Below are 19,648 nucleotides of genomic sequence, written 5' to 3' on the forward strand. Positions count from 1 at the left end.
CTGAAACTCTGATTACCAAAGTGCAAATTAACAAAAACAAGTGTATATACATTGTCTGTGTCTACATTCCCCCAGGTAAATATTTTAGCACACTAGAAGACATCCTACAATGGTTATCCAGTAACTACCAGCAAGAAACCAGTGTACTTGGTGACTTTAACATTGATTGGAGCTCCTGCTCCTCTAAATCTCCCACTACCCACATTAACCTTTATGGATTTTCACAGGTAATTTCCACTCCCACCAGGCTCAATAAATCTAATAACAAAGAAAGTACCCTAGATTGAATACTTATCAATGGCCATTCCCATTCATACAAGTCTGGGACCATGCCTGATGACCTAAGTAACCACTGATTCACCTATATAATCAACCTCAAAGCCGATAACCCCTGGCTACCCACTTAAAAAAATATAAGAACCAACAAAAACTTTAACCTTGCCAACTTCCAAAATGAGCTCAGAGCATGTAACTGATCTCTCCTAAAATTACTCCCACTAGATGATGCAGTGGAATACTTCAACAACAAATTCTTTACCATTCTCAACTCACATGCCCCTACCCGCTTCATCAGAACCAAAACAAAAACAGCACCTTGGCTCTCTAAAGACACAAAATCTAAAGTTATACTTAGAAATAAAGCATGGGCCACTTGGCGTGCAACAAAAGACCCACAACACCTACTTAGATATAGACAATTAAGGAACAATACCAAAAAATCTATTATCCTAGACAAGAAAAACTTCTATTGTTCACCTGTAACAGATAAACCATAACAAACCCCAAAAGTTCTGGACTGGCCTAAATAAACTACTTCACCCAGGATATACTTCTTCTCCCTCTCCTTCAACCTCTACCCATGAGTCACCTGTAGGCACTGCAAATACCTTCAATAACTTCTTCACAGAAACTATCCGGACCCTGGCCAACCAACTCACTACCACCTCCTCTCTCTTAGACAACGACTCACCTAATACCCCCTTCACCTTTAGCTTTCAACCTGTTCCCATCACTTTAGTCCAAAGTCTTATCAAGAAATTAAAGCCTACCACTCTCGCTGCTGACCTTCTCCCTGCTGAGTATTTGCAAAAGGCTGCAGACGGCATAGACCACGCAATCTCAATCTTGATAAATAGAACCCTATCCCAAGCCTCTATCATCTATATCTGGAAAGTATCCCATGTTATACCTCTACATAAAGGCAGTAGCGCCATAGAACTATCAAACTTCAGACCTATAGCCATTCTATCTCCACTAGCTAAAATAATGGAAAAATGTGTCCATAAGCAACTCATGCACCACCTAATTCAAAATAAGCTGCTGGCTGACTCTCAGCACAGCTTCAGGCCATACCACAGCACCACCTAAGCTCTTCTCTCTTTCACTAATGTCATTAACCATAACCAAAATAACAACCTACTTTCCTCTGCTCTCTTTCTGGATCTATCCAAGGCTTTTGATATGGTTGACCATCAGTTACTCATCCTTACCCTGAAAGCCTTCTATTTAGACTACCACTCTCTCCAGTGGTTTCAGTCCTATCTATCTGGGCATCAACAGGCAGTCCTATGCCAAGATAAACTATCATCTTGTCTACCCATCACCTTAGGAGTCCCACAGGGTTCAATACTAGGACCCCTACTGTTCTCCATGTTTATTAATGACCTTCACACCATCATCTTTAAAGCATCATGTATTCAATATGCAGACAACTCCACGTTGATCTGCTCAGCCACCTCACAAACAGATCTGCAGACTGTAATCCAAAGTACTTTCAATACTGTTAAAAATTGGCTCACTAATCGCTGTCTGTTATTAAACCCTAAAAAAAGAAAGCTGCTCCTGTTCACTCCCACTCATAGGTCCAACCCTCCACCCTTTACCATTATATCAAACAATGGGACCATTATCTCCCCCCTGAAGCCCAAACCAAACTCCTGGGAGTCATAATAGACAATAACCTTACATTTGATGCACATGTTAATCAAACCATAAACAAAAAACTTGGATCCCTTTACAAGCTCAAACCTTTCCTCACTCCTCTTGCTAGAACTGCTACAGCCCATTTTCATCTCCTATCTACACTCCTTTATGCCTCCCATCTTCTCACAAACCTGCGCACAACTGAAATTAACAAATTATCCTGCTGCTATAACCACATCACTAGATTTGCCACTGGCTCAGCCTATAAGATTCACCACTGTCACAACCTAAATCTTCTAGGGTGGCTTGAACTACCTTCCCTACTACAGATTAACCAGCTCATAGTTGTTCATAAAGCACTCTACCACCCTGATAATACACCAGCACTCAAAACTATTGCCAGCCTATATAGTAACCACAGTAAACTTCATTCATCCACTAGACTATTGATCCAAACAGTCAAATCCAAGAACACAGCTGGTGATGCCTTGCTTGCCAACTCGGCAAAACCTGGAACCAACGCCCTGCTGACCTTACTCTCGAATCCTCACTTACACTTTTCAAAGAAAATCTCAAAAAATATTTTAAATCACACTGGCTATGCTCTTGCTCTAATCCTGACTAAAATCATCTCTGTGTCTCAAGAACTTTACCGCAATTGTATTATGTATATTAAATATCCTAATGCAGAATTTCTTAACTCTATCTTCTATACTATTGTTGCACAATAGTAGTATACTCATTTCTGATTTAAAAATTTATATAAACAGTGTGTCTCATGTATTCTATAACTGTCTGTTGTATTGTATATATCACATTACTGTGTGGATCTTTTACTGTCTGGAGCTTTTCTCCCCGAGCCTCCGATGAAAATGGATATGTATCTAGTCGGACTATCCCAGTCAACAAATTGAAATAAATAAATAAATAAAATAAATAAATATTAACAGTCATGTACAAACAAATTTGTCAATGGAACCAGCTACCTGTAAACTGTTTCTCTGAAAATACTAGACCCACGAAACATGTAGCACCAAAACTTCTTTACAAGGGGGCAAAGTCCTCCAGTGAGAAGTTTCAAATCATCAGTTGTACAATACTAAGGTGCCACTGAAGCCAGATCTCTTCCATGATCTTTTGGAAATCTGTGGTATTTGAGGTGCGAGGCAAGAAAGAGCCTGTGAATCATAAATGATTTCTTATGGTTTAGTCAGCCCACCATTTTCTTTCAAAACTGGAATTTCTTCCCCTTTGACTTCTTACCTTTTCTTGCCTCCATGGTAAGGATAGACTTAGTGGGTAAATTTCTACCCAAGTGGTAGTGGGGTGAAATAGCTATTCACTGTCTTTTTGCTTAGCTGAGTTACATCCAGGTAGCTTCTCAACTACTTGTACATATACCGCTTGCTCTATCATGAAGGGAAAATGATAAATATTGTTTTGTCTTTTCGGCTTTTCCTGGTTAGGGTTTGCCACAGTGGAACTTGGGTCTGCTAATGATTGGCAGTAGAATTTTTATGGTGCCGAGTTGCCAGCCCGACGCCCAACCTTCAGTGAAGGCACATCCATTCACACATGTCTTTCTGAGGCTACTCGACCACGGGGAGGACATGCAAACTCCACACAGAAGGCCCTCTAGCTGTGAATTGAACACCACCGCGGCTTTGAAGGGAAAATGATAAATGCATGTCCCAATTTAAGGAGAATGACCCTATCCTTACAAAAGGCTAGGAAAAGCTCTGCAACAGAGCCTGTAGTTTTTCACAGACCAGCCTAGCAGAGGCCAAAACTATCAGCCAAGCCCTTTTCTATGTTAGGTCTTGATGAGCCATCTTTTCTGAGAGTAAACTGAGGAATAACAAGGCCATAATTCCTGTGTCTCCCCAGATATCAGACAGTAATTGTCGTAAGAGCTTACACCAAACACTACACAGAGTATGACACAAGTCACCATGTTCCATGGCATCAGATGCTGCCAAAAGATTGGAGATAGTCAAGACTGGTTAACAAATTTAAGCTCCAACACTCATAAGTGTAAGTTTCAGAACAGTGAGCTTGTGTAAATAGAGACTCTGTATTCTAAGTCCAAGACTGCTGTGTTTTGGTGCATTCCCTTTCCTGCAAGGTATGGCAATCTTTTAATTAGTATATAATAGAGTATAAGGGTATGAGGGTACAGCCCCCTTCCCCCACTGTGAGGGTGCAGTGTGCTTGGCCCTTTAAAAATAAATGTAAAAGAGAACAGCAATTGTCAATATTTGCTTTTCTCTTGGTATCACTGTTTTTTTTCATAATTTGGGGATTTGCAAGTACAGCTCTCAGCATTACAACATTTTGCAACATTAAAACCACAGCTCTCAACCTTCCATCTCCAAAATGAGGAACACCAGCCCTCATAATGTGGAACAAATGGGCAAAATGTGGAACACATGCTAATGGCTTACTAACAACTTCAACTAGGAAGGCCATAGGATGGTTAAAATATTTTGGTTTTACTTATAAAGAAAATATTTTAATGAATTAATATGATTCATTTCTATTTATCATGGATTTCACTTAAAAAAATTCCTAACACTGAATGTGTGACAGAGTCTTCCAATGTGGAACATTGAGGAACTTTGAGGAACATGAACTTTTTAAGACCCCAAATGAGGTACATTCCTCGTAATGAAGTACACTTGAGAGGTATGATTGAAATTGGCTGAATGTAACTACTAATCTCTCAACTATCAAGAAGTCATCAAAACATTCTAACTAGACCAATCTTTGTACTGTGTCCAAATCTAAAATCAGACTGACAAGATCTCTGGGGTCATGAGATGTAACACATGTAAACTCAGGTTTGAGGTGGAGCCATACCTCCCAGTTGTACAGATTTTCACACAATGCCCAGATTTTTGACTCATATTTTTGGTCCGTTTTTCATAAAATTGTGGTTTTCTGGCAAATTAGTGGCACAGCATTAAAGACTGAAGTTATAAAATAATGACAGACATTTGAATTTCAGACTTCATACCCTTTAGAAAATTCACACCAATGCAAAACCTCTTATTCTATCAACTTTTTAAGTTTGTAAGAACAATATTTCAAAATTGTCCCTATTTTGGGGCCTTTATCCCACTTTTATTTATGGCTTTGTCCAGATTTCTTGCTCTAAGAGGTTGAGAGGTATGGGTAGAGCTGATTTGGTGAAGAGATGGCTTCTGGAGGAAAGGAGTAGTAAGTGATTTTTCTTTTAAGAATGCATGAATACACCCCAGTTCTAGAGGTAATTAACTACAATGTAGGGGATCATTGAACTCAGACATTCTAAGCAAAATTTGTCTGGAAAATTAAAGTTCCAGGCTGCAATAGGCTGGGCATAAATTAGATACATGAAGGTTTTTTCACATTTTGAGGATGAAGAAAGTTATTGTACGACAGGCTAGACTGCATCATTTATCATCTATGTGAAAAACAGAGTGCAGATGATTAGCTGCTGCAGAAAACTCAGTGGACAATGCTACTACCTTCTTATATAAACTTTCTGAATGTTGTATCAGATAATGTGGGTCCAGACTAAGCTTATCATCCAACAGGCACAATTTCCAAGTGGCTTCCAGCTTGGGAGCAGAGCTGCACAGCAGACAAAACTGTTAATCAGACCAATTACCCCAAGTTATTATAAGAAAAGTTAAACATGCACTTGAGCTACTCCAGCCAATGCATGAGCCACAGTCCTATTAGAGGGCTGAAATTAACTAATGTAGATAAATAGCAGTGGTTTCAGAAAAGTAATAATCTAAACTGGGCATCAAACTGGCACTGGAAGTGTTTCTAATTTGCTGCAAAGGAACAGATCAATACTAGAAGGCAAAGTAGGGGAAGTGCCTTTTAAGAGACCAAGGTAATGGACTAGGTATGAAACTAGCTTCAGCTCTCGTTTTTACTATCCTAGTATATCATATCTGAGGAGTGTCCATCTGAATGTGTAGCAGAAAAAAAGAAACTGAATCAAATCAGCGTTTTCAATACCATAGAGTTATGGGTCTATATTATAACATTGAAATCTACAAAGATCGAATGCTGTAATATCGACCCCGTAATGTCGAACGCTGAAAACAGCGAAGGTGCAGGACACCGAATTCTTTCCCAGGGAAAGAATTTGGTGGGCTGTTGCTGTGGCTTCGCTGTTTTCAGCATTCAATTTGTTGGAACGTTATGGGCCGGGTTCAGGTAAGTGTGCGATTGTGTGTAGGTTAGGGTTAGGGGGCGGGTTAGGTGAGTTAGGGTTAAGGAGTGGGCCAGGTAAGTGTGCGGTTGTGTGGACGTTAAGGTTAGGGCACAGGTCAGGTAAGTGTGCGATTGTGTGTAGGTTAGAGTTAGGGGGCGGGTTAGGTGAGTTAGGGTTAGGGCGCAGGTCAGGTAAGTGTGCGGTTGTGTGTAGGTTAGGGTTAGGGGGCAGGTTAGGTCAGTTAGGGTTAGGGCGTGGGTGAGGTGAATGTGCGATAGTGATGGACCTTAGGGTTAGGGTTAGGTTAAGGTAAGTGGATAGCTAGTAGTGTATGTAAAGTTTAGTTTAGGTTTAGTTGTAGGATTTTAAGTGTATGTGTGTGGAGTGTTTGTGTTGTGTGTATGTTTCTCGGAATAGCACATTTTTTCCCTGGGAAAAAATTCACTATTCTGACTGTTTGATGTTTTCGGATTTCGGTGTTTAGGGTTCGATATTATAACATTCGATCTTTGTAGATTTCAATGTTATAATATAGACCCAGAGTTATATGGTGAATTCAACTGATTGACAACCCAGGCTTCAAATTTTAATTTAATGGAGTTGGCTTTAGGGTAACATATTCAAACACCGCTCAAATACAGTGGTAGCCACAACCTCATGGGTACATGTGTGTTCACCACAGAGGTCCATTTACATGAATTCATGACTGCCAGCAGTATAACATACAGTTGTGAAATATGAGTGACATCATTGTGAATATACCATCTGACATGAAGTACAATGTGACAAGGTTCTGTATGTTTCTGTCAGTGGTGAGAGGCAGGATGCACACACCATTCTCATTATAATTGCATATTAACTCTCTCCAATAAGAACTACAAAGGCTTAGCTTCCATGATGTGCTCCTTCAATTAGTGATGTATAAGAGAAGGCATGCACATCTTTGCTTCCATAGTATGAAAATATTCTTGCTTGTCTTCAATAATGATTGCTATAGCTTTAGCAAAGTCTCTTATTGCCTTCCTCACTCCTTCCTATGCAAATATGGTTGTTGGTTTTGATGTGATAAATATATAATGTATATATGTGGTAAATATATGTACATATATTGGCTCCCATTGTCATCTGTGATCCATGTCAGGACTCTGTTGTCATCTGATGTAGTGTATTCTCATAGTTATGCTCAATATGAATACTCCTTAAATGTTTGTTTACGGAGCTAAAATACATTTAATAATATCCATTTCTGCTTACATTACTATAGTTTGTATACCCTAGCTCCAGGAAAGAGAAAGAGATAAAGCTAACGATGGCTCACCCATTCTCTGATGGGGGTTGACCTACCTAACATATATTACATACATACATGGGGATTGACCACCTAACATATATTACATACATACATGGGGGTTGACCACCTAACATATATTACATACATACATGGGGGTTGACCACCTAACATATATTACATACATACATGGGGGTTGACCACCTAACATACATTACATACATATATGGGGGTTGACCACCTAACATATCTTACATACATACATGGGGGTTGACCACCTAACATATATTACATACATACATGGTGGTTGACCACCTAACATACATTACATACATACATGGGGGTTGACCACCTAACATATATTACATACATACATGGGGGTTGACCACCTACCATATATTACATACATACATGGGGGTTGACCTACCTAACACATATTACATACATACATGGGGGTTGACCACCTAACATACATTACATACATACATGGGGGTTGACCACCTAACATATATTACATACATACTTGGGGGTTGACCACCTAACATATATTACATACATACATGGGGGTCGACCACCTAACATACATTACATACATACATACATGGTTGACCACCTAACATATATTACATGCATACATGGGGGTTGACCACCTAACATATATTACATACATACATGGGGGTTGACCTCCTAACATATATTACATACATACATGGGGGTTGACCACCTAACATATATTACATACATACATGGGGGTTGACCACCTAACATACATTACATACATATATGGGGGTTGACCACCTAACATATCTTACATACATACATGGGGGTTGACCACCTAACATATATTACATACATACATGGTGGTTGACCACCTAACATACATTACATACATACATGGGGGTTGACCACCTAACATATATTACATACATACATGGGGGTTGACCACCTAACATATATTACATACATACATGGGGGTTGACCTACCTAACACATATTACATACATACATGGGGGTTGACCACCTAACATACATTACATACATACATGGGGGTTGACCACCTAACATATATTACATACATACATGGGGGTTGACCACCTAACATATATTACATACATACATGGGGGTCGACCACCTAACATACATTACATACATACATGGGGGTTGACCACCTAACATATATTACATACATACATGGGGGTTGACCACCTAACATATATTACATACATACATGGGGGTTGACCTCCTAACATATATTACATACATACATGGGGGTTGACCACCTAACATATATTACATACATACATGGGGGTTGACCACCTAACATACATTACATACATACATGGGGGTTGACCACCTAACATACATTACATACATACATTGGTGGCTCCTAAAGGAGTCTAGCCAAATGCATTAGAAACAGCGGACCAGCTATACACAAGAACTGGCAAGCAACACCTGTGCTGTAGCTAGTGTGACACGTTTGGAAACACACAACCACTGTATGGGCCCAGCACTCCAATCCCCAATTCCAAAGAAGGTGAGCCACAACAGATACTGGGACAACAGAGGTTAAAATCCCTGAGCAGAAAATTTCACTGGCTGCCTGGTGGACAGCAATGGAGGAGGAGAAACATTACAATAATGCCCTAACAAACATACCTCCCCTACCGCATAACCTCTAGAAATGTCCTAACTAAGATACCCCCTCCTAATAAATGCACATGATATACAGGGACACAACTGGGTTGGATTGCACAAGTATGCCCAGGTGGTCACTGACATACTGTGAACCCATGAATCTATTTTTGGTAGATAACATAGGAAACGTGTTACAAACTGTAGTATGTACATCTTATGAGGAGGTATTTACACTTAGCATTAAACAAAGTCTAGTTTACCTTTCATTGCATGCTTGACCTACTGTGATTACAAAATTCTTATGTTTGTTTACCTGCACACTAACAAATCTCCCTTTACATCTCATAAATATTAATGCCTACTCTCTGAAAGTGTCTTGTGCTCGACGAAGGAAATAAACCAGGAATGAATGACTTTATATCAATTTCTTCTCTGTTGAAATTAAAGGCTAATAACATTTGAAAAACTCAAACATGTAATTTTGTAAAATGAACACCAGATGGGGGTAGAATATACATGAAGCATAGGTTTAAGGAAATCTTTATTGATACACACACACAGGAAACAAATACATAGTCTTCACATACCTGAGTTTTTAAACCAATTTATTTAAGATATTTTTAATGAGATGTTTTATAATAATTTATTAGTAAATCATTCATGAATGTTTATTATATGTATTTTAATTCAAATTATTTATATAAATAAATGATGTGGAATGATCAAGTTCAGCACAAGACACTTTCAGAGAGTAGGCATTAATATTTATGAGATGTAAAGGGAGATTTGTTAGTTTAAACTGAAGGAGATGTATTTCATTGGATTAACAATTAAACAGGTGACTTAGAGATTATTTAAATGACTTTTTGAGTCAAAAATAGTTGTCTGATGAAGTCCTGTATGTAGGATGAAAACGCATGTATTTATTTTTTCTTGGTGAATAAAAGCGTTAATTTCACTGGCGCTCTGTGATTTTGGTGTTGACACTATAGAGGAGAAGACCGTGGTCCAAGGCGTTCTTTTTGTTTGTTTAGTGTGAAAACCCACTTAAGGGATCTCAGTCTCTTTTACTTCATAAATAGAATATGATGGAGGGATAGTTAATATCACAGGGAATACCTCTTCTGTGGAACTATCTTCCATTGCACATAAAGCAACATACTTCTCTTACTCCATTTAAATGTCATTTAGGTGAATGGATGGGAAACCACAAATTCACCCTGAATTTAACCCTATGTCCCTCGTGGATAGGAGCAGCACTTAAATGTTGCAAGACATCCTTCTTCTGTCTGCCTGTGGTTTGTTTGTATGCAGTATATAAGGACGAAAACCTACCACGGGAGTTTAAGCCTAGAATTCTTAAATCCTCACAAATCAATAGCCTAGTAGGTATCTATAAACCAATGAAGTGCCTTTTATCTGCCGTCATATTCGGTTACTCTTGTTTTAGTTGCATTCAACAAGGTTTCATTTTCAGCATTCAGGGTCAGTCTTGGCACCATCTTCTCTCTCTGCTACTTACTATCCCATACATTAATCATTACATTCCATACCAAAACCAAATACATAATCTTGTAGTATCAAACCATGATGCCTACCCTTCTCTTGGTCTTTGCATGAACCACATTTCATTCTCTTTTCAGTCACAAATCATTCTATCCATCTAACGTACTATGTTCCTACTCCTTTTGGAACTGTTCTTATTCATTATCTTCCATAGTATGGCAACCCACTAGTTCATTTGTATCCTAAACATAACCTCTTAATAAAGTGCTTATACAATTTTATATCCAAGCCAGCATACCTCTCAACTGTATCAAATTCCTCGGTTAATACCGTTTTTTGAGGGCAAAATATTGGGGTGCCATGAATTCCTGAGTGGTCCCTTTAATTTCCGAATTTCCTGTTTTTTTGTTTTTTTTTTTATTTTAAGTTTTTTTTTTTTTTTTTTTACTCCTGACGTCATCATGTGCAGGGCGTGCACGATGACATCAGCTTCTGCATTCAGGCAGTCCACAGGCACAGCACATCTTTCTTCCCTGGCTCCTCCTCCAGGCAAAAAATGTAAACTTTACTTAACAACGGCAGGAAAAACTGTGCTTAACTGTATTACATATTGCCATTACTTTTAATTTACTCTGTCTTTGTGTGTGTGTGTGTGTGTGTGTGTGTGTGTGTGTGTGTGTGTGTGTGTGTGTGTGTGTGTACGTGTGCACGCACATGGCTGCAGGCATTACAAAACGACAGGAGAACTGTGCTTACGCTTTACAAACTGTGCACATACTTGATTAACAGCAGGAGTGTGTGTGTGTGTGTGTGTGTGTGTGTGTGTGTGTGTGTGTGTGTGTGTGTGTGTGTGTGTGCGTGCGCGCGCGGGTGTTAACCATAGTTCTCAACTGTCCAAAGTTAATGTCTTGAATGTTTGACTCATACGTTTGGTCTGTTCCTCTTAAACTTTGTGGTTTTATGGCAAATCAGTGAGATCTGAATTCACTAAATAATGATAGCCATTTAAGTTTCAGTCTTCCTATCTTTGAGGAAATACATGGTAACAAAAAAATTTATTCTAGCAACTTTTCTAATATTATATAAGCAATGTTTAAAATGTGTCCTGATTTTGGGCCTTTGTCCATCCCCCCCAATAAATTTTGGCTTTTTCCAAATTTCTTGTGCTGCATAGTTCTTCAGGGGGAGAGAAGTTTCTTATGCCAAGTCTGGTTGTGTTTGTTGGTAGTAGCCCAACAGGTAGAATACTTGCTTTTGATGCAGAAGGATGTGTGTTCTTCTCCCACAGTATGTAGATGGATTGCAGATACTGTACTGTGTTGTAAGTTTAAAGGGGGTGGATGCTGCAGTCCTGAGAATGTCATCTTTTGGTGAGACACCTAGTAACTATGAACCTGTTATCAGTTTGCCATCCATTCCCTATTGCAATATTACTAGCTTATTTTTTTTATGTAATATAGGCAATTTATTCCTCAAGGGCAACAGGCACTTTATTTGTAGAGGAAACAATGAAATATTAAGTTGTTTCCTAGCAGAGACCTCTTCATTAGTTACAGATCTTACAGAGCTCTTTAATGTGGAATTATTTAGATGACTTTTACTTCTGCAGAAATTGTGCATATTTACTGATACTGGTGGATTGTAGAAGTCTGAGTAGGCTTTTATGATGGAAATGTTCTGAATTGGGTAGTTTTACTGGTTCATGCAGTTTGTTTCATTGCTTACTGGAAAAATGTTCAAAACATACAATAAATTTAAAACCGCTGTAACAAGTGTGCTATATTATACAAGGAATATAATTTCATACAATCAGGAAGGTGCATCAAAGAACACATGTATGTTTCATGTGCAAGGGGCCTATGATTTGAAAATAGCCCAAAGGTAATCTTTATTCGCCACTGGCCAGATGCATTTCCTTTGAATGTAGGTTTCAGTGTTGTTTCAATGAATGTGAGTTTCAAGGGCAGAGAAGTTTTAATGCTAAGTCTATTTTCATTGTGAGACTGTATTGCTTTGTTTAGCAGATGTCTGTTAGTGTCTGTACTATAAAATGTAAAATAAAAGTTTTAAATGAGATCCAAGTAATCATTGCAGAAGTAATGGGACATTGGAATGGCTGCAGAGGAAAGGTTGTGTATGGGGAGCCCCATTCAACCATGATTTTGTGAGGGGGGGAAGGGCAGCAAACTCAAAGACAACCTCGGGTGGCACAAACTCAAGCTATGCCACTGATCAGAATGACTTTTGGAGATCCTAGCAAACTATAATATTCTTTTGCTAAGATTAGAATACATTCCGTACCATTTGTTGTTTCTTGGTATGTTCCACACCATTTGTTGTTTCCAAGATTAGAATATTGCCTACCATTAAATGCCCTACTTTTACCACAAAACCCACATACTGCAAGTCACCAAAAACAAAATCCTAAGGTTCATCATCTTCTCCCTTCCCAGTGAACATCATTGCTACACATTTCAAAAAAAAGGTTACTATTTACTACAGGGTCTGGGGCCATATTTTGGTTGTCTGCTCTTGAATTTGCATTTGAGGTTGGTATCCCACAATTCCACTGGTGTGGATGAGGTTACATAATTATGTATGCAAATTTTATGTTAATCAGTGTACAGATGTGTACCTATTTTTCATGGGCCTTTGTCCAGATTTTTGATGTTTCCAGGTTGAGAGGTAAGCCGAGCAACCTTTTAACTTCATCCTGGTACCCCATGATGTCATCTTTCTTACTCTTCCTTTTCTTCTTTCTGCATGCCTTTCTGCTCTTCATTTTTAAGCAGCCCATCTATGTAAAATTCAGTTTACCTTTATATCATTGATCACACATGATCGACCGGCCACTTAATCGAACCATTTAAGTGAACCAAAAGCGCAAACATTTTTAAATGTCAAAATTATGTCGAAGTTTGACATTTCCAGCCGGGCCACACCTCCACACCAGTGCTACCATGGGTAAAAAAGGGGCGAGGTTTTGCCATTTAGTTATGTGGAATTCAACATTGGAGACATTCGCACTTCAGTATTCACAGAAGCCATTTCGCCCATATTGGGATCGACAATATAAAGGTAAACCGTACAATTCAGCCTGTTGATAATTGTCTGACTAAAAAGCATTCATGTAAAACAAAATGACGAAAATAAACTTTCAGTATATTTGTTTTCTATGGAGGGCTTCATCCCACATGCTTCATAGAGGGTGAAAGCCCCCAGAAACTCCTGCTTATAATGACACTCTGGGTGGAAAATCTTTGATAAATTGTAAAGTACTATCAAACAAAATTTATTTCTGGGAAGTTAGTCAAAACCAAATGATATTCTATCAACTGATCAACCAGATAACTAGATGATAGCCCCCTATTATAGTCTCACACCACTGTAAAATAAGGGTACCATTGCAAGAGTAAGTACCAGGAAGTCTAACATGCATTCTGGTTGTCACATGACCTTTCCTGCCATGCTAGCAAATTTAGTGGATGCACTCAACACTGACTCCACTGCACCATTTTGCCATCACACAGCAGGTCTTTGCTAGATCTGAAAGAACCTGAAAGTCGCATGGTGTCAGCATTGACTTTAATAGGACTTGTGGATTCAGCTTTTGCGGGCCAACAAGCAGAGCTGTCTAAATAATCCTTGGAAATGACTTAAAAGCACATACCTCCTCATTCTACCACTAATGGAACTTAAGCAGTGAACAGATTAAATACAGTTGAAATAAATCTATCTCTAGAATACCACAGGAAATTTGAAAAGTTGAAATTAATAAATCTGCTACAAAAATGGTGAAGAAATGGGGAAAAGTGATGAAACAAGTGAAGCAGAAAAAACTGCGCACAATTGTCAAGTCATTTTCAATAACAAAACCAGCAATGGTTTCAGCAATAAAACAATGAGTATGCAACAACTCATCAAACATGACAAAAATGAAATCTTTCAGACAAACCATCAGCTTATTTCTCAAGTATATTGGAAAACACTGGAAATTCATAACAAATGAGCTGCAACACCATTTCCTCTCAAGTGCAGCTGCTCACCCATCATGGCATTCATTCTCCCGCTTATGCCTTCAGTAACACCAGTTCTATAAGGCAGTTTCGCAAAACACTGGAAATAATACCTCCAGAATTAATTTATCTTCAAAACATTATCTCTTCAGTACTGCAAATGGAATAAGCATAGAAAAGTAAGGAGGTGAGTGTTGCTATTTTTCTTCACTTTACTGGAAATACCTTAAATGTATTTAGTAAGCTCAGGAAATACTAGAGTGCCCATATGGCAAATTAACTTAATATTAATTCCCTTCAGAGATTGGCAGTACCCCAGTTATTCTGACTGTTACTCAAAGTATCCTGAAATCATTATCAAATGTATATGAACTGCACTGTCAAACATAGAGACATTACATAATCATCACTTTCACCCACCTTTTTCCACTCATTATATGGGGTCAGGGTGTTGTCACGCATTCATTCAATTCAAAAGCACTCTATTAATTCTTTTGAAAGTTATGCCTGCCTGTTTATGGCCTTTTATTATGCAATTTATCCATCTCTTAACTGGGCGTCCCATCTCCTACTTCCCATCTCTCTCCCAAATCCATCTACATTTGACTGAGAGAATATATATGTGTGTGTGTGTGTGTGTGTGTGTGTGTGTGTGTGTGTGTGTGTGTGTGTGTGTGTGTGTGTGTGTATATATATATATATATCTACTGTAAATGGTCGAATTCCCACAATCTCGAACTTTATATGGCCGACCCCATATGATTGAGTTTGTGAAAGCTCGACTGGACTCTATGGAGATCTGCATACAGCGCGTAACACGAATATTTCCCGTTACTGCACTGTAGTGCGATCTTGGAGTTGGTATGTTTAAGTAGGGGGGTGTGGAAGGCACAGCCCCCCTGCAAAATACTGATTTTATTAATATTTCTTTTGTTTTTTACCAATTCGGTAAACCGTTTTTCGTGATAATGCACTTTCGCAGTAGTGCAGTTTCGCTCTTATGGGTGTCGATGTTGCTTGTTCGAGATTTTGGGATTTTGAGCAAGCAACATAGACCCACACATATATATATATATATATATATATATATGTATATATATATATAGATCCCTAGCAGTTGATCGAGTTTAGTTTTCAGAAATTCGAAATTCATATGGTTGAGACCATATGATCCAGTTTTTGAAAACTTGAAGCCTTTGAATGGAGCTCTCTGTACATTGAGGATTGGGAAATGTACCCTTTTTTCATTGTAGTGCAATCTCAGAATTGGTATATATAATTTGCAGGGTGTGTGGAGTGGCACAGGGGGTGCAGAGGGCCTGCCCTCCTGCATAAATGTAAAAAAAAGTAGATTTTTGTGGGATTTTTTTTTTTTTATGTTGAGTTTTTGGAAATTCAATCATATGGTCTTATCCATATGAATTTCGAGTTTCTGACAACTCATTCATTTGACATATGTGTGTGTGTGTGTGTGTGTGTGTGTGTGTGTGTGTGTGTGTGTGTGTGTGTGTGTGTATATACATATATATATATATATATATATATATATATATATATATATATATATATAGTTATAGTTGACAGCCAAAACGGGAAAAATTATCATCCATATATCAGTGTCTCTTTATTTTTCTCTCCCCACCCACTGCCACCTCCCAAGGAGGATCGATAAACATACATCCTAAAACTCATAATTTTAATGTGGACCCAAAAAAGTAATACAGACATCTAGGTGTACTGTCATCCTGGCAAGTAGACATTTTTTGTTACGCCTAAGTGCTATATCCAGTGATGTCAGTGAGAATTCTGATTATGTGCTCTGACAGCACTACAGATATCTGTGCATGGTGATACATCACTCTCCCAGCATACAAATAAATCACAGGTCTTTATTCAGAGTTGTTTTGCTACTACCAAATCATGGACCCACCCATAGAAAGCTCAGTCCCCTTTGCAATGTGATAGCCTTTAAGTGCAAGGTGCATCAGATGACACCAGGTTGCCTGTGTAGCATCAGTAGCTAGAGTGTTAAAACGGATCCCCCTGTTGTGAAGACACACACATCTTTGTAGGCAGAAAAGGCAAGGAAAAAAATTGCTTAATGGAAAATAAGGACCATGTTTCAGCTTTGCTTGGACATAGGGATAAGGACCTTCACTATGACGTACGTGACCCATGGTTGATTGGTTGCATGGGAACTGGTGAAGATGATACATGAGGAGGATGGGCATATTATCATAGGTTCCTAGGTAAACACTAGGCTAGCTGGCCTTGGAGGCCATTTTAAGCCTGGCCAATGATGCAAATCAAACCCTCTACCTAGTATCTGTGAGGTAAACACCTTAACCATTATGCCAACCCCCCCCCCAACCCTGATGCTATAATGTACTAATCAATCTCAAAGCTTATTTCCTTTGGGATATAAAACCAATGTCAAAAACATATTTTCATGTGATAATCAATGGTGTGTGTGTGTGTGTGTGTGTATATATATATATATATATATATATATATATATATATATATATATACAACATTTTGCTAATAATTTATTGATCCTTTTTTGGTCAGGTTAATCCCACTAGGCTAGCAGCCTATTTTCAGGGGGATCCAATGTGGCATTTATACTACTAGGTGAAATTTGGCCAGGACATCAGGACACTTCTCCTAATTTTTTCACTGGGCACTGTGGGATCTTCTACATCCACCAGAGCTACTGCTTACTCAAGCAGACAGGACCTCAGTTTAACATCTCATCTGAAAGATGGCATATTTAGGACTGCAGCACCCCCTTATGCAGCATTGCAATGTAAGCAATCGATCAGCCTGGGGAAGAAATAGAACCCACAACCTTGTGCACCAAAGGCAAGAATGCTACCTGTTGCACCACAGGCACTGCTTACTGGCTTGATGTACTGACACTTGCATGTGTTGTCTTCTGCTCTACCTTGAGCCTGGATCATATCGGAAAAAGGTCCTGGGATGACCAGTCTGCCTACTCAGTTAGCAAATTAAAATAAGATCACTACAGTATAGCTCATCAAATTCAGTCATATGCTTCTTAAAGCAATACTTTCATGCTACGGGATTCCTGACATCTCGAATTGTCCAAGGCTTGCAAATAGGGTGTTTTATTTATTCTCAAAATCATGAGAATTCGACCATAAAACAACCAGTCTGAGACATCATCAATCATATTGGCAAAAGGTCTGTCAAAAACATTATGAAAACTGTGTGGTCAGACTAAGGCCTAGATATAACTGAATGCAGAACTACTTCATTGCAGTTAATAGGGCTACCAACTTCTCATCTACTGATGGGGAAGAGAATAATCACAAAATTATTTGCTTCAGCAATCCAGAGCTTATCTAAACAATCTTGTGTCAGTTTGTGATTTACTGTGCAGTTGGCCTTGCAAAAGAAGATTTATTTTGATTTATATTTTATTTTTTCCATTATTTTTCACTGTTCATAGGATCATAGGAGGTCATTAGGCTATAAGCCCTGAAGCCCTTATAAGCCTAGCCAAGTGTTTAGCCAATGTTTAGACAAGTCAGCACCCAAAGCCCCTGTCCAGCAGGGACACGGGTGGAATCCCAGGGGTGTATTTTCTGTTTCCCATCCATTTATCCAAGTTGTGCTTGAAAAGGGATAATGAGGTACTCTGCCTGATGTGGAGAGGGAGTCTATTCCACAGATGGGGGAGTCTCTGGGACATAAATGTGTCCTGCCAGCAAGTCTTATTGATATCATAGCCAGGTTGAGGTCATGCATATGAGTTGCTCAAGTGGAGCTTGACTTGCGGATATGCAGCTGTCCCATCAAGGCGGGGTCTGAGATTGCTTTGTATGCCAGACAGAGGTTACCTCTGAGAAGTCTGTATGAAACTAAATAGAGGTACAGGACTTTTAGCCCATCTGTGAGGGTATATGTGAGGCCCTGGATTCTCTTGGTGAGGAACCTCTGTGGTCTCTCTAATGCATGTGCTTTGTGAGGTACATGCCAAAGGAGGTGTTGTACTCAATAATTGGCCTTATAAGGGAAGAATACAGGGATGTTATGACCTCTTTGTCCCTAGATGAGATACCCTTACTTATGAGGTGGGCCATGTAAAAAGCTTTCTGTACAACGGAAGCAACATGGTGGTCAAAAGTCAGATTGCTATCAACCTGGGTGACAAAATCCCTCACTACAGATTGTATACTTAGGACATTGTTATTAATGTGATAATATGTGGGGACATCACTCTCTCCAAAGGGGATGATGATGCATTTTTTGGCATTCAGCTTAAGGTCATGTTTCTGGCACCAGTCATTTGTTTGGGTGAGACCCTCTTGGAGGATGTCCACATCACTTGGTGAATTGCTGACTGCACCCAGCTTGCAGTCATCTGAAAAACTTGGTCAGCCATAGCTCACTGGTTTTGGCCTGCACCTCAGAGAAGTATATCCCGAATAACAGAGGCTCCAAGACCGATCCCTGGGGTACGCTACTCATTATGGGTCTACTGCTTGCGGTGGCTTCTCCTAATTTGATTGGGTGGGTTCTAACAGTGAGCCAGCTTGTTACCCATCTGGAAACATACGGATTGATGCCTAGTTGAGAGAGTTTATCTACTATGCCCGAGTGGGGAATAGTGTTGAAGGCTTTGCCCAGGTCAAGGTAGGTGGTGTGCACCATCTTCCCCACGTTCATGGATTTGGTGACTGCCTCAAAGAAGTTGACCAGATTTGACAGACATGACCCCCCCCCCCTTGAAAAAGCCAAACTGTGTGGAAGTTGACAATGTCCCTTTTAATGAGGTCCATGATAATCCATTCCATGTCCTTGCAGATCAGGCTGGTTAGGCTGATGGGTCTATAATTTCCTGGATTGGTGGATGCTCCATCTTTGTGTAAAGGGATGACAATGGCTGTCCTCCACTTGGCTGGGACAAAGCCAGTACTCAGGCTTGAATAGGATCCCTAATGGTGCTGCAAGTTCATACCTGAGTTTATGTAGGATGTAGCCTGGAATGTTATCGGGTCCCATGGAGGCTGTATTTTTTGTCTTTGAGAGGGCAGT

Source organism: Protopterus annectens, chromosome 7.part0 (genome assembly GCF_019279795.1).
Source record: "Protopterus annectens isolate FY-2018-M chromosome 7.part0, PAN1.0, whole genome shotgun sequence".
NCBI lineage: Eukaryota > Metazoa > Chordata > Ceratodontiformes > Protopteridae > Protopterus > Protopterus annectens.